The 16086-nt window shown below is 37.8% G+C and overlaps 2 long non-coding RNA genes across 10 annotated transcripts in view; one reads left to right on the top strand and one right to left on the bottom strand.

Annotated features, from left to right (window-relative positions):
- Positions 1 to 6198, bottom strand: part of LOC111768897 (uncharacterized) — a 142973-nt gene extending 136775 nt beyond the window's left edge. For 3 of the 8 annotated variants that reach the window (XR_011428478.1, XR_011428479.1, XR_011428477.1), the window contains exon 1: positions 5989 to 6186. This is a non-coding gene — a long non-coding RNA (uncharacterized lncRNA). Of the gene's footprint in view, positions 1 to 5988 lie in introns of all 8 variants that reach the window. The other 5 variants (XR_011428476.1, XR_011428482.1, XR_011428481.1 and 2 more) reach the window with 3 other exon arrangements.
- A 36-nt stretch (positions 6199 to 6234) lies between these two features.
- The window catches only part of LOC111768898 (uncharacterized), a 30310-nt gene continuing 20458 nt past the window's right edge, over positions 6235 to 16086 (top strand). Inside the window, exons 1-3 of one of the 2 annotated variants that reach the window (XR_011428483.1) lie at positions 6236 to 6345; positions 7874 to 9006; positions 13820 to 13858. This is a non-coding gene — a long non-coding RNA (uncharacterized lncRNA). Of the gene's footprint in view, positions 6346 to 7873; positions 9007 to 13819; positions 13859 to 16086 lie in introns of both variants that reach the window. The other variant, XR_002801540.2, reaches the window with a different exon arrangement.

Genomic DNA, 16086 nt, shown 5'->3' with positions numbered 1-16086 from the left:
AACCTTTCAGTGGCTGGATTATAAAGAGAGCAAGGTGATTTCCATGGAGAAGCCACTGTAGCTAGAGTGGAGGAGGGACCCCTAGGGCGTTGGGGCGTGGCTAGTAACTAACCAGTATGTGAGCCAGTCAATATTTCGAAAATTGGTACAACTAGTGGTGGGTAAAGGATTTGTTCTCACTAAAATTTATATAATTTGGAATATATTCATGAAGAAAGTGAATACAAATTGCCTTGCTTTCGCAAATAAAGAGAAAGAGGAAAATAAAACGATGATTACTGGGGTCTCTCCCAGGACTTTGGAAGCTTAAACATTAGTTTTATGAAAATCCACCTCTGGCTATGGCCACACTGGAGCATGTCAGCTTCGTGTTTGCTGTATATTCCACATTGAATATTACAGGCCCTCCATATTCTCAGAGTGAAGCAGACTACATCGAGACCTTGTTATTTTTGATGACAACACCAGAGCAGACAAATCAGTGTATTTGGCTATGTGATTCATTTGTAAATTACATTTGACTTGCAATGTTAGGATTTGAATCTTCAGGAAATACCAAGAAAGTATCTAAAATTTTTTCAGCAATATTATAGTAGAATATGAAGTGACTTTGGAATCACTTCCACCACCACAACACTTCCATAACCTCCAACAACTTCCATTACACCAATGTCTAAAACACAATGAGGCATATAATATGTGTTTGTTGTTTAAATAAGTGAAAGCAAATCTGAATTTAAATCCCGGCTTTCTCATTTAGTACTATACATATTTTTGCTCATGTTTGAAATAGAGAAAGTAATAAACAGAAGGCTGCTGTGAGGATTACTGAGAAAAGAGAAAAGATTTCAGATGGTAGATGCTCAGAAACTGTTACTGTCTTCTTTTTCCTCCAGAATACAATTAAAAAACATGATGTCTTGAGTTCATAACAAAAGATGGAGTTTCTATACCAAAAGAGAACTCAGAACCCAAATAACCAGATTTCCTAACCATGCAGAACGTTCTAATTAACCCAGTGTCAATGCATTGACTAAGTCAATATCGTTGTGAGTCAAGCCCAATCTTAATGTTATCAAAGATTTTGAATTCCATATAGATATTTAATTGCACACACAAGAGCGTATGTTCTATATATGGTGGTTTTAAAGAAGGAAAAGAGAGAAATCACAGCAATTAGTCCCAAGTAATGGAGGAAAAATTGAAAGAAAAGACTGCTAGGACAATATCCAAATTATAAACATGTTTGTCATAAATGCTTTTTGGAACAAGAGGGGTTATATTTAAATGAGAGACTAAAATTAAATTAAGGGAAGTCAAGATAAATAGGAGAGAACAAAAAGAAAAGAAAAACCCTAATAAACCTGCCTTGTGGTTACTAACAGCATAACTGTCATTAATGATTACTGAATTGTTATTAATATCATCACTGAGTGAGGTATAAGTTCTTATGCCCTACATGTAATGAATGCTTTAATATTTGTTAAATGTGTGAACACCTTAACAATATATGATAACTTTCTTTCTAGGAACTAGGTCATGGGTGTTAGAAGTTTAGTATTTCATAGTTTCAACATTGCTGTTTAATTTGAAGTACTATCTTAAGTTACCCTTGTTCACCCATCTGGTAAAGAAATTTCGTATGTAAAATCAAGGCTTTTCTTTTCAATCATATTTCATTTGCTTTCTGAACTCTATGTTTTATATCGCTAATTATGAACAAAGAGATCATGAGAAGTAAATCCATTTCCACTTCTAGCTACATTTCAAAATGTGGAATATTGAATCTCCATGGAATGCCCAACCTCAGAATGATTTTCCCCTGGGTCTCACAGGATGTATTTTACAGCAGTTAGGAGAGGAACCAGCATGTTTTATGGTCCTCAGGAGCTTTGGATGGGCAGAAGACCACCAAGAAGTGGGATAAGTTTTCAGTTCTGTGGGTGTTACTAGAAGGGATTTGCTAAACCAAATTTCCTCCTCAGGTCACTATTAACTCAAGGTGACATATATGTAATATCTGTATGTGTCAGTGATGTAATTGCAACAAACTATTTCTGTCAAGATGAATTTAAAGTACATTTTTATCCTAAATATTTCTAAGACTATCAGCGAAAATAATATTTTCCAATTTATGAGAGATCACTTTGGTACTTTTTATAGAAATTTTAAGGATAATGTGAGATTTAGTAGAGAAAGAATTTTGTTTTTATAGGTATAATTGTTTCACCTTTACAATATCATTTTGAATATGTGCCTCAGTGTTCTCAAAGAGTGAAATTTTTCATGCATATATTGTGCATATCAGGAGTCCTCAAAAAACAGCAGAGAAATAACTGTACCAATGAAAGTTGACCATCAGTGATGAGAAGAGTGAGAAAAAACAGATTAATAATAACAGTAGTAATAGGTAACCTCTAAAAAGTTTTCAGTTTGTGCAAGGCATGTGATGAGCAGCAATTCTATGCATTATCTAATTTAATCCTTATAAAAATCTTATAAAAATAGAGGAGTGTCAGAGTTGGAATTGCAATCTGGATAAGTGAAATGCTACAGAATGACAGTGGGAATTGGGAATGAGAGAATAAAGAATCTTTCAGCCTATTCTATTTTCCATAACAAACTGCTTCTCAAAAAATGACCCTGGGCCTGCACTTTATCCCCCAAGATAACTCTCAGAAGTGGAATTTGGCAAGTCAAATAGAAAACTTAAAAACTGCCATGTTTTTTGAAACAACAATTCAACCTCTATGAATTTTATCCTAAAGAAATATCCTGAAATCTATATAAAACAAAAATGCAAGGATGTTCATTAAAATGTTATGTAACATAATAAAGATTTGGAAATGGCACAAACAATATGGGATTTGTTAAATAAACTCTGGTAGAGCTATGTAACAATCTATTATGCACCACTATAAATTATATTATAGAAAAAATTTTCTAAGCATTGGAAAAATATGTTCACAGTGTATTGCTAACTTTAAAAAACATTCCAGTTTGAATAGAAACAAAAATATGTATGTATATTTTGAAAAGGTCCTAGAAAAATACACATCAAAATGGTAGTGTGCAACATTTCTCCCAGCTATGTCCAGCATCCAGCATCGAAAGTGTCAGTAGTGAAGGAAGGATGGCAGCAACACGATGTCGTCATGGACAGTACTCTGGTGTGATTCTGGATGTAGTTCTTAGTGGTGTAGCCTGGTTCCCTGGCCATCAATAAAGTCCTCAATGTCCTTTGATAACTCCATTTTCTGCTTGAAATATCCAAAACTTCTTTCTGCATCTTGGACTGAGGATCCTGACAGATACAAGGCTCCTTGGAGCCTTAAGTAAAGACCTGTATGAAACACAAAGCTTTGCTCCAAGCCAGCCTCTGGGAGCATACAGGAAAGAGGCTCAGGTCTTCAACTTAAAATGACCAGAACAACTTATTCCCATGATTTATGGAATTATAAAACACATATTCTCCACCCCAAGATAATTTTTTGAGCAATGGCAAAGACACTGGAAAATTACCGAGATAAATTGGAAGAAAAAATTAAGGAAACTGCTAAGAGCTGGCTTCCTTAGATCCCACCCAATGCACACTTTGACTAATAAAGGTATGTCAGATATGTTCATTTGGCTATGTTCACTCTGGCTAATAAAGATAACAATTATCCCTACTGAAAGAGTTCTTCAAAGCAATTCAATTTCAAGGTCAGGGTCCAGATTCAAGAAATAAGACTCCACAGTATGTAAGTTTAGGAAGTAAACAAAATGCAGAACTACTGAGGGTTTCAGAGAGGATATCTTGCTCAGACAATTCTTAGGCCCTGAAACTGGCACCCATGTGAAGTGCTAAAGCTATTGCCACCCCATAATGTCCCAATAGTCCAAAGATGTGATGACTGAGAAGAATAGATAAATAGATAATTCAAGAGAGAGCAGAACTGAGAGGCAGTCATTTGAAAGAGTCAAATAACACTGATTTTATTTTTAGATAAGCTATCCCACACTATCCTTGCCTCTCTCAACCCACACATGTGATCTGTGAGAAATTTCCTATGAGCAGTTGACTGATGAAGAAAAGCTCGTACCAAGAATGGGCACAAAGCACGAAGGTGTTTGTATCTCATGTGAAATGCTCAGCGAAAAGACACCCACTGTTGAGAAGGCTCTCAAATCAGATGGGCAAAGTAATTCATACAGTGGATATCAGGCAGCTGCCTTCCCCAGACACTCCAGTGCTCATTCAGTGGGTCCATGTACACAGGTACTATCATGCCAGAAATAGAAGCTTTGCAAGGGCAGAACAGCATAGATTTTACCTCCACAGCATAGTGTCCGATGTACAACCTCAGTGGCCAATGCTTAACAGCTGACATATCATCATACCCAAAGAAATCATCAACTTCTTGATAACAGGTTGAAAAGAGTGAACCTCTATAATTTTGAAGGGGCATCGATTGTCTTCACTAGAACACATACCTACTCTTTAAATGGATTTGCTATGCATCTGCCAGCACTATCATCCATGAACTTTCAGGACTATCTTGTTAATAATCATAGAATCTCACAACACATTAGGCAACATTTCACAGCAAAAAGTGCAGCAATGGGTTTATACCCATGAAATTCACTTGTATTGCAATGTACCCCATTGCCCAAAGGAAACTGACCTAATAGAATAGTGAATGGCTTACTGATGATTCACTTGGGAAGTCAGTGGGAGACCTCAATCTGGTAGTTTTGGGTGCTTTAAACGAGGGACAGTATAAGGTGCTGCTTCTCCCATGGCCAGTATGTAAGTGTTTAGGAACAAAGAATTAGAATTAGGAGTTACTGTTTTCACTATTACACCGAATATCTATACTCGCATCATTTTTGCTTCCTGTCCTTATAACTTCACACTTTGCAGGTTTACAGGTCTTAGTTCCCAAAAAAGGAAGTACTTTCATTAATGACACAATAATTGTCCCATTGAATTTTAAGTTAAAACCACTACCTGGATAGTTTGGGTTTCTCCTGCCATTGAACCATCAGGCAAAGGAAGGGGATGTGGATATTGATCAGGAAATTACTTATCAACAGGAAATTTTTGCTGAAACATGATAGAATTCATTGGGACTCTCCTCCTTTAATAATTCCAAGCCCAGTAGTAAAATCCACAAAAACTACCCAATAAAGCCAGAACCAATAAGTGTTCAGACTCTTTAGGAAAGAAGTCTTGGCTCACCAACCAGACATAGAAGCCTGACCAACCGAGGTTCTGTATTAGGGCAAGAGGAAAAGGTGGATGAAAGAAGCACCCTCATGATTAGAGACAGAAATTAGGGCTCTAAAAGTGCTCCTTATTTTCATTATGTATATATTAATAAATTATTCATATTTTACTCTTTCCTCTTTCTCTACTGTGTATGTGAAGAGTGCTGGCAATGCTTAAGTGTGCTTTTAAAAAAAAAAAATTGGCACCTGAGCTAACATCTGTTGCCAATCTTCTTTTTCTTTTTTTTCCTTCTTCTTCTCCCCAAAGCCCCCCAGTACATAGTTGTATTATCTAGTTGTAGGTCCTTCTGGCTGTGCCATGTGGGACACCACCTCAGCACGGCTTGATGAGTGGTGCCACGTCTGTGCTCTGGGTCCAAACCTGCGAAACCCTGGGCCACTGAAGCAGAGCGCACAAACTTAACCACTCGGCCATGGGGCTGGCTCCTGAAGTTTACATTTTAATTCATAAGTCTCCATACTTCGTGGAATCACATATAGACCTGATGAAGAAGGCATTGTGTCACCTGGAGACCTTCAATATAAGAGTGAACAGTGAATGATGAGACTTCATGTGGGGAGGTGCGAGAATCTCTTCATTTGTGTTTGGGTTGTATTTCCTTAGATGGAACATGAAGTTGTTGTTGTATGACAATAAATTGTACATATTTTGGGAGAATACATGCTGCATAGCCAAAGAGGCAGACTGTGACACTTATTTGCACTATTACTCACAGATTCGTTCTTCCCCCTTACTCTGCTCTCCAGGAATTGGCTTTTTACAAACATTTCCAAGGCTACTTTCGTCAACTGCCGTCAAGCTAGGTGGGATAAATGGGAAGCTGTGATATGAGTTTGGGGCCAAAGAAAGGGATAAGTCGAGCTGGCCACACAACCGTCTCACTGCTTCAGGAAGTAGCCTGATCTCTCTGTGGTTCTAATTCTAATCAGGGTTCTAAACAGCCGCTCCCACTGTGATGTCACCTTCTGCTGTGTGGCCCTTGTTCCTTGGCTCTTTTAATATCTTTGCCTTCTCCCGTTGCCCTCCAGGTCTAGGAATGGAAGTGTTTTGCTGATGTAGCTAATGTTGGGGTTGGTACACTATCCTTATTTGGCTTTTCAGCGTTCCTAATCACTTTATAATACATTTTATGCTCCTAATGTTCAACTACCAGGCATTGACTCTGTTTTCCTCCTTTGATCTTGACTGATCAGGAGCTTATTTCAATAGTTTAGATGAAATATGATGGTGGCTTAATCTAGGGTACTAGGGTGCAAACAGTAGGGATGAAGAGAATTAGACAGTAGAGAAGACTTGCTGATATGTAACTTGTAGGTATTGAGGAAAGGGAGGAACCAAAGAGAACGCTTGGTTTTCTATCTTGAGCAACTGCATCAATAATAGTGTCATTTATTGAGATACACTAGATAGGGAAAGAAACAGTTTGGAGGAAAGAATTAAGCATTCCACTTTAGATGGGTTCATTGTGAGACCCCTGTAGGATAGCAAAATAGATTTCTTTAATTGGCAGATGGTCAGTGGAATCTAGAGATTTGTGGAAAGACCTAGCCTCCTGATCTTCATACTTTAGTTCTAAGCCCTCTTTTCACCTGCAATTAACTTCTGAGTGGTTAGATTTCAGCTCTTTTTGTGGTTCTCACCCCACAGGGGAAAAAATGGAATTTCTAGGAATATTTCCATTTATACCATACTTTCATAAATAAAATAGTTTGGCTGACGGTTTCAGTTTTCTACAAAGCATTTTACCTGATTTTGAGATGAGAAAAATAAGTGAGGGTCTAAGCAGAGAAACTTTGAGGTAACACTCAGGTGCTTGTTTTGATACTCTGAGAGCAATGGGAAACCCAATTACTCAACAGCCGTTTGCACTTGGCAACGTCTTGAGAAACTGCCCTCAGTCTACATTCTCCTTTAGGACATAATCAATTTACTGCAATAGTCTCAACTAAGTTTCATCAGAGTTAAAGATAGGAGGTCTTACTGACTTAAGAAGGAGAATCTGGAGTCTAAACTAAAAATTTATAAGCACTTTGGTGCCTGACTGAAGGATGTAAAAGAAGCACTAATTAGGATTTGGCTTTGTGAATTTAGCCATCTTCTCTTGTTTCCCTTCCCAAATAGTTATCAGTCATTCACACATAAAGCATAATCAGAAATTGGAAACTATTAATAAGCAAGAATGGGTGAGAAACCATGAAAATGTTACTGATATATTTTGGAACAGGAAATTAGATGTCAAAATATCTTTCTTAAGTTTCACTCATTTAGCGTTAGCTACTTTATTTTTTTTAAATATTTATGCAGTATATCTAATTTCTTCACGATAGTGTCTTCCAAAAAGTTTTGTGGAGTGTAACAGAAGTTGGGAATCCAACCCTATGGCAAAGCTTTTCTTTATACTTCTGCTACATAGTCTAAATTTCCAGTAAATGTGTTTGGGATTGGTGTGAGTCTGCATGTATGTGTACTGAATGCATTATTCCCAAGGATAGCTGGCCACACAGTGGCAAAAAGTGATGAGAAGTAGACAGGAATGGGGGTGGGGAATTCCCCTCCTTAAGAGGTCTTACGAAACTGAAGATTCCCATGTTTTGAAAGGTCAAAGAAAGAATATAATACACTTATGAAAAAGAGACAGCCTCATCAATCCAGTTTTTCTTGGCTCAGTCAGCAGAAGAAACAGAAATGCTGTCATTGCTTACATGTGAGATAAAGGATAAAAAGAGGGAATGTGTTGGTTTACTGCAAAGGCCATTCTTTTGGTTTGAGAACATTGCTGGAAATAACCTGAGCTGAGAAAAGCTCCCTATGAGGAATACATGTTATGGGAAACTGTTAAAGGCAAAGCTTGGTCACTGACCTTCTCCGTGTAGTTTAATCAAGCTGCAAGCACCCCACCAAAAAAGACAGCTGCTTAAAGAAGAGAGCCCTCAACAAGCCAGGACATTTTACCTTTCCTCTATTACATGAGTTGGGGATAAGACACAAGTGCGCAATAAATTTCTAGTTCTCGCATTCAGAGGCTGCACTATAATAATGATAGACTATAAATCACAGAAAAAATGTTACCTTTATTTTAGGACGGTCGATAGCTAGAAACAGTGCTCACCAATAGCACAGATGTCTAGCAGATATAAAAACAAATGCTTGGCAGTTGTTTAAAAATGGGAAGTACGAGGATCTGCCCCGAAATATATTAGAAAACAGCAGCAGTTCATCGTTTTGTCAAGTTTCCAGTTTTGCAATTTACTATTTTTTTAAAAAAAAATCCCGTGTTCCGTTGTTGAAGATAGAACTGCAACTTTGGGAAAGAGAAAAAATTTTGGTCACGCATTTCTGCAAAACTCTTGTAAACATTTGTGGATGGTATCTACATACACGAGCTTTTATATAAATGTGTTTTAAAGTTTAAGGAAAATTGAACGTGAGGAATTGAAGTAAGATGAGGCTGTATACGAATGGGAGGCTCCTGCAAGGACCCGAGGGGACTGGAACTAGGATTTCAATGTGCCAACTATTAGCTAATTGTGAAGATGACACTGCCTGGCCAGACTCAGAGTCCACATCCCAGCGGCTGCCTCAAAAGAGCTGTTAGAAGAAGAAAATGCTCATTTGTTGCAACTGAGACCATGTGCTCTGAAATCCAGTCATGGGCATTGGAAATGGAGATCCCTCTAAAAACTGTGGCAATGCTGAGGGTCCAAGAGGCTCTTGATACCACTCCTGGAGAGGTAGGAAATGCAGACTAGGTATTTTAACTACCACAAGGTTAACAGGGTGTGTTTATTTACCACTTTTTATTTAATAGAAGTTTGGAGAAACCGAAAGCTTATGGAAAAGTGGATTTCACTTTTAAAAACTTTTTTTTCTTTATGTGTTTCCTTTTTGTTCTTGCACCCCATCTTTTTCGGAGGGGGAGGGACATGTTCAGGAAATGGGGCAAGTTGATTTAGTTAAACAGTTGAAACTCTAGAGAAATCTGAATCTTAACTTCCCAGAGGTTTAAAGCAAAGCTCGGTTTCCTGTGATTCTCCATTTCCTGGGTTTAACAGGGACGTGGATCTCAAGAATTAAAATATGGTGAGAAAGTCTGTCCTACTAAGATTTTCTCACCCCAGCAGGAAAGTACCATACCAGAAATTTCACAAGAAAGTCTGCTCTCATGAGACTCACAGCCAGACTTTTAACCATTTTGATAAGTTCAGAAGAGCTTCAATCAAAAAGCTTTCAAATCCCTGTCCCAAATGACCCCGCAGATCCCTTTGAGAGCCACCCAACACCACTTCATAGTTCCCATAAACACTTGGACCTTTCCCTGTGAAAGCTGACAAGTTTTCCCGAAAGTCCTTACATACCACGCTCAGTCTCATCTTGCCAAATGTGCTATCTCAGTGGAAACTGCTGGAACTTTCCAGACAGATTTTATGCTAAAGGCAAAAAGTACCTCAGTCACCAATGTACCCACGCTGTTTTCTGAGACTAAACGTACCTAGATATTTCATACGCTATGTGTAAAGTCCCATACCTTTTTTGTCCCTGTATGACCAGATATTGCTCTCATAATACTTTGTGAAAAATGTCTCATAACTGTAGTAATTACTGATGTCAACACCCCTGTTAATATTCTGGAACTGCAAACATTTCACATCAAATCTCCACGTGGAAAAGGCACTGTTCACCTCTACTTTGTGAATTAGCTATTTGATTTATCTGTGAGAAATATTTCAAAAATATAGATTCAGAAAGACATCTACCACATGATGGCTTTTCCATATGGCATCTCATAATTATTTTGCTGTGTGTGAACATGATGAAAACAGTTTCATAATTCTCCAAGGGTCAGAGTAAATTATTTCAATTAGACGTATTTCAGAGCAAACATTACCTTAGGGTTTATTAATAATATTACCTGAGAAGGAACAGCTGCCTTTTATGCATAAAAAGCTGTCAGCTTCTTACCACTCTTTACTATAGAAACGCTTTTGTGACTTTAAAAAAAATGGCAGATTTTCTCATGCTTTACCTAAACACAGAACTTGGCAGCAGAGACCTGGTTGTAATCCTCAGCATGGGAGCTGGTGGGTGGATTTTTTTTCTCTATAAACTCTTGTATAAACCACACCAGTCTCCTGGTATTTATTCTGGGTAATGCTGGAAATTGTACACAGATCCAACAGGCCATGTAAAGGAGTTTTGTAACTTCCTGAAGCCCTTTCATACAAAATCCTTACTCTGAATGCAATTCCAGAAAGATGGGACATTACAGCAGCTTGAAAGGAAAGGTTTATCCTGTTGTCTTTTCCTTTTTCTCGTTGGAGTCACACAAATATGAAATAGGTCAATTGGGGCAATGTAAGAACAGCAATTAATATGACATTAATTGACCTATTTGGAAAATTCAATGCCCATTGAAATGTCTTCAGAGATAAATCACCTAGGTAGCTATATTCATAATAATTACGGATTGGAATTTTTCTCTGTAGGTTGGTTGCCATTTTTTAAGAGTTAGTTGGAACTACATATTACTGCAGGACATCAATTAAGTTAGCTTTGTCATTACCACTACTAGTCTCTGAACATGCATAACATATTAAAAGACCTCAAGACACAAGAGTCTATGATGTGTGTGGGAAAGAGATTAGAAATCATTCTTGTGTCCAAGAAATGTATCACCTTGTCACAAATTGTCCCTTCCTCCCGCCCCAAGACAATGATGATTATGACAATGATAGTGATGATGGAATGATATTGGTAAAAGCTCCTCACTAACATGTTCTGCTTTTGACAAAACCTTCTGCAGGCAAATGCACATTTGGTCTTGGTAGAACTAACAAAGAATTTATTTTGTAGGTGTTTGTGGCTGGTTGGATGAAGGTTGGTATGGTAGGTGGTAGAATCAGTCAACATCAACTGTTTAAATATTACTGTCTTGGCACTGAGGCCCACTGTGGCTTCAAATTCTCAGGGGATCCTAACTGGGGCCATAGCTGTGATCTTATGAGCATCTCTTGAAACAATCTGAATTTAAGCACTGTGGCTAAAATTTAAAAGGAAACAAATGTAAACACAATCTTTCAAATACCTACAACCAACGTTCCTTTTCACAAACATATGTGAAGCCACAGTTAAAGCAGTCCTCCACCTAAAACAGCAAAGAAAAGCTCAAAGAAAAGGGGATTATTGGAAGCTGGACTATAATTTGTCTATTTTGCACTGAATACATAGCTGAGGATGAGACACTGTACTGTAAGGAATAGAAATGAAAATTACAGTCAAAAAGATCTTTCACATAATTCCATCCTACTGTATTTTAGAACAAAATATCAATTAAAGAATAGGGCCATCTTAGAATTTCAAGGAACTCTTATGTTGTGTTTTTTACATTCATAATAGAAAGGCAAAATGTCCCTTTTGCTTTGTTGTAACTATTCTAGAAAAATAAAGGCTCTGCCACAGGCATCACTTCTCTGCTATCCTATAATTTTATGCTTTCCAGTTCTAATTTTTCCTCATTTGGCATTCTGGCATGTCAAATTCTTATTTTGTACTTGTTTTGACCCCAAATAAATGATGAAGGACTAGGAACCAAAAGGAGAGATTTGGAAACTCCATCATGTCATGCATGAACCATTGGCAATAGGTCAATGCTTCCTCATGGCACCATTTTATTTCTTGCCATAGTGGCCTCCATCTCAGTAAATGGTACCATCATCCACTTAGTTGCTCAGAATAAAAACCTGAGAGTCATTGTTGACTGCTCTCTTTCTCTCACGCCCCTCATCGAAATCATTAGCAAATCCAACAACTCATCGTCTCTAGGGCTACTGCCAAAAACCAAGCCATTATGACCATTTGTCTATACTACTGCAATAGCCTCCTCAATATTCCTCATATTAATTGCTTCTACTGTTGCTCCCTACAGTTTCACGTCCACACATTTGTCAGTGATCCTTTTAAAAGATAAATCACATTATATAATATCCCTGCCCTCAGTCTTCCAGTGCTTTCCCATTATACTTAGAATAAAATTCAAAGTCCCTTCCATGGCTTGTAAGCCCACACAAGATCCAACCTCTGGCAAACACTCTGACTTAAATTTCCTACGTACTTCAGATTACTCATTGCACTCCAAGAGCACTTTCCTTGATTTATTTTATACCCCAAAGCCCTTCCCGCCTCAGGGCTTTTACACTTTGCTTGGAATACTTGTGTACCAGATATCTGCATTACCCACTCTCTTACTTCGTTCAGCTCTCTGTTCCAAATTAACTTCCCACAGTCTAACCTTTACAATCCTACCTAGAGCAGCCAATCATGTTACTATCCTCTCACCCTTCTTCATCTTTATTCCTACAACTTACTTGACGTTATAACATGCAGCCATGCATCAGTTAATGACGGGAATACATTCTGAGAAATGTGTTAGGCAATTTTATCATTGTGCAAACATCATAGAGTGTACCTACACAAACCTAAATGGTATAACCTACTATACACTTAGGCTATGTGGTGCTAATCTAATAGGACCATCAGCGTACATGTAGTCTGTCATTGACTGAAACATCGTTTATGCAGTACATGACTGTATACTTATGGATTGTATTTATTTATTTACTTACTTAATTGCTTTCTAAATTACTATCTCCTCCACCAGAAATATAAGCTCCATGAGGTTAGAGACTTTGCATGTTTGTTTACCACTATATCCCCGGCACCTAAAATATTGCCTAATACATAGCAAATACTAAATAAATACTCATGATCTAAATGAGTATTTTTTAGTCAGTTTGAAGGTTTGAAATATACGCAAACAAGATAAGTGGCAGGATACGTCACATAGTTGCATTACCATTTTACACTTTATTGGAAATAAATGTGTATTAATAACTGATTAGCAAAAACTAGCTAATTAGCATGAAGATGGTTACACCTTAATTATCCACATCTTTCATGGTTCATACTCACCCCCAATACCATGCAATGCATTGACTGTCTTTGGTTTTATCTAATTGTGGCCCACTCAACGCATATTGCCCACTTTTCATGTTTAATTCCAAGATTATAGTTTCAAATTCTACCGATGTACCAATTGAAAAGTGTGAACCACGTAATCATCAAGATCCCCTCCAGTTACATAATTCTACTGAAAATATAAGAGATATAACAGAAATCTTTTAGAAAAAAATGGAAACAATGGTGATTCTCAATTATTTAATATTCTCATATGTTTTAGCTCATTAGCTGCCCTGTACATAGTTTTAATACACAACTAAAGTTATTGACAGCCTAGAATTTCACTTACCAATGGAACTACAACTTCCAAAGTTTGGCATTCTTATTGAATGTCCCTGGTGAGTCTTACAATCAGAAAAATGAGAGGCTAATCAGGAGATTTAAAAACCGCAGCCCTAATATCTAATATGTAATTCACTATTCATCCCAAGCAAGTTCTCTTCATTTGTACTTTAATTGCTTAATCTATAAAATAAGGTTGATGCAGAGAACACTTATTAGACATTCTCTTAATATGGTCTTATTTCACAGGTTGTTTTCTCTGGAAGCAGGAACTGAGAGTGAATTTGGGTGAGTAGAATATGTCAAGAGAGGAGGTAAGTTTGGGCAGAGGGAGAAGTTGAATATCCATAGAAGCCCGATAAACCTTTGGTCAAAAGCTCAGGAAAGCTCTGGAGCATAGACAAGCCCTTCAGAGTTGTCCTGTCCTGCCAGAAATGACTGGATATTTATACCTGTCCCCGTCAGTCATTGAACGGGGATGGGTTGTGGGGCAGGAAGAGCATCTCTTGGAGGAAGCAGTCCACAGGAACTTTGGCAAACCCTGAAGGAACTGACAGATGGAGACTGTCTGCTGGCAGGTGGGGCAATAAGTCCATTCTTGTAGGGTGGTCTGGGTGAGAAATTTCCATTCTTTCCAGTCATAGAACCATTTAGCAAATCCTCTATTACCTTTTGTATTAACACCAAAGAATACGATATGTTCTATATGGATACTTTCCCAAAGACCCTTAACATAGTACTGTATATGTATTGCCATACAACCTGTAAAGGGCAATGATATTTATGATCTCGACTGAAGTATACATGTACCGCAAGTGCCTATAGGCTTGTGGGGCTAAGAAAGAGAGCTTGAAGTATGCTGAAGGTCATCTAGAGGCTAATATCCACAGCAGAGAAGAGCAATTATCAAATTCATAAATTTGTCTCCTTCTTAGACCTATCAAGAACATTGGCTTTAGCTATGGGTCCACTTAATTGGCTGATGAATTTTACAAACCTCACATCTCACACCACTGCAAAGGGTTCATCAACACATTCATAATGTAGCTATAAAAAAGTAGAGGTTTGCTTAAATATAATATAATTCTTGAATTTTCTAAATGTTCTTTACTGTCAATATCATTTGTCCTGGAACTGTTAATCATAGACAATTTTGTGATTTTTCCTCCCCCTCTTCCCTCCCCACTTAAATATTTTTAAAACCATGCTGGCTGTTTTTTTCTTGTTTTTTGAAATGCTCAACCAATTGGCTCAGCCTCTTTTTTTTCTGCTGTGTCACCTTTTAATACAGGTTTTCATCACCTCTGCGAAAGGGATTTTTTTTCTCCCCAGTGAAAAAGATGGATTGGTAAGAGGTCCCACAGCCTATAAACCGTTTCCTTTTAATTCGGGCCCTAGCAGTTTGGCCTGGCTCACGTTCAGATAGTGCTACAACTTGTCTCAACCCCTTGTAACGGGCCTCCTGCTTGTGTATTTATGCCTGAGCACTCGGGTGAGCCATGAAATAGCTTCTCTAAAGAGCGATGGGATCTTGTTCGCTCACCTCCAGTCCACATTGTAATGAAGCATGCCCCTTGCTTTTAAACTCCTGAGGTTCTGACCTCACCAGGTGAGTCTTTCCCTGGAAATGGCCCCCTGAGGCTATTCTCAACTGCACAGTTTATGTGTAGGAACCAATAACCTGTGTTCAGTCTTAAGGGTTTCTTTTTCTTAATATTGTCAGCTGCTTTCATGTTCCACCTTAAAGTTCCACATAGGAAGTATTAGGAGGAGATTTCTAAAACTCCTAACACTAAACCTGCTAAAGCTATCCTTTCACATTCAAAATAGTCAGTCTTTGGGTAAATTACAAATTTTGCAATAGTGTGTTCGCTTTACGTGGGGTGGTATAATATGCAAAAGAACAAAGAAATCTTTTCATCATTAATGTCATTGCCAAGAACAGGAACTGATGTTACTTGAGGTTTGATCTTTGTTTTATTCCCCTCCCCCCACTGCTTAATTCAATTACGTATCTCTCGTTTACATAAGACAAGTACCACACCTCCTCTACTCCTCCTTAATTACAGACTATTCAGGGAGCCTGATGTCCAAGACTGAGCCAGTGTATTTTGGCATTGTTTTATTCTAACCTCCACCAGGTACTGCATGCTCCAGACAATTTTCTTTTTAAGGCCCCCAAATATCAGACTACAAAGATAATAGCTCATTCAGTAATCAGCAGATTATGAAGTGATTGAAACATAAATGAAAATTAATAGATAGATTGAGACAAGAGGCTACTTGGATTCCTTTAATGAGATGATACAGCAACTTACGTCTAACTTAGCTGTCGGCTACTCCCTCTCACCCAATTGACTATGCAATGGCAAATTTTATGAAAACATATCAAACTTTATTTATATTGTAGGCCTTGTCCAATACAGTTTTTTAATAATTGTGGTCAAGGATTGAAGATTTAAAAAGAAAATTGAAACTTCTTTCATCTTTATACCTCACCTCTCTACCTAACACTT

This window comes from Equus caballus, chromosome 18 (assembly GCF_041296265.1).
Source record: "Equus caballus isolate H_3958 breed thoroughbred chromosome 18, TB-T2T, whole genome shotgun sequence".
NCBI classification, from domain to species: Eukaryota; Metazoa; Chordata; class Mammalia; order Perissodactyla; family Equidae; genus Equus; species Equus caballus.
The sequence above is the reverse complement of the archived record's forward strand: the minus strand, read 5'-3'. Positions and strand labels throughout refer to the sequence as shown.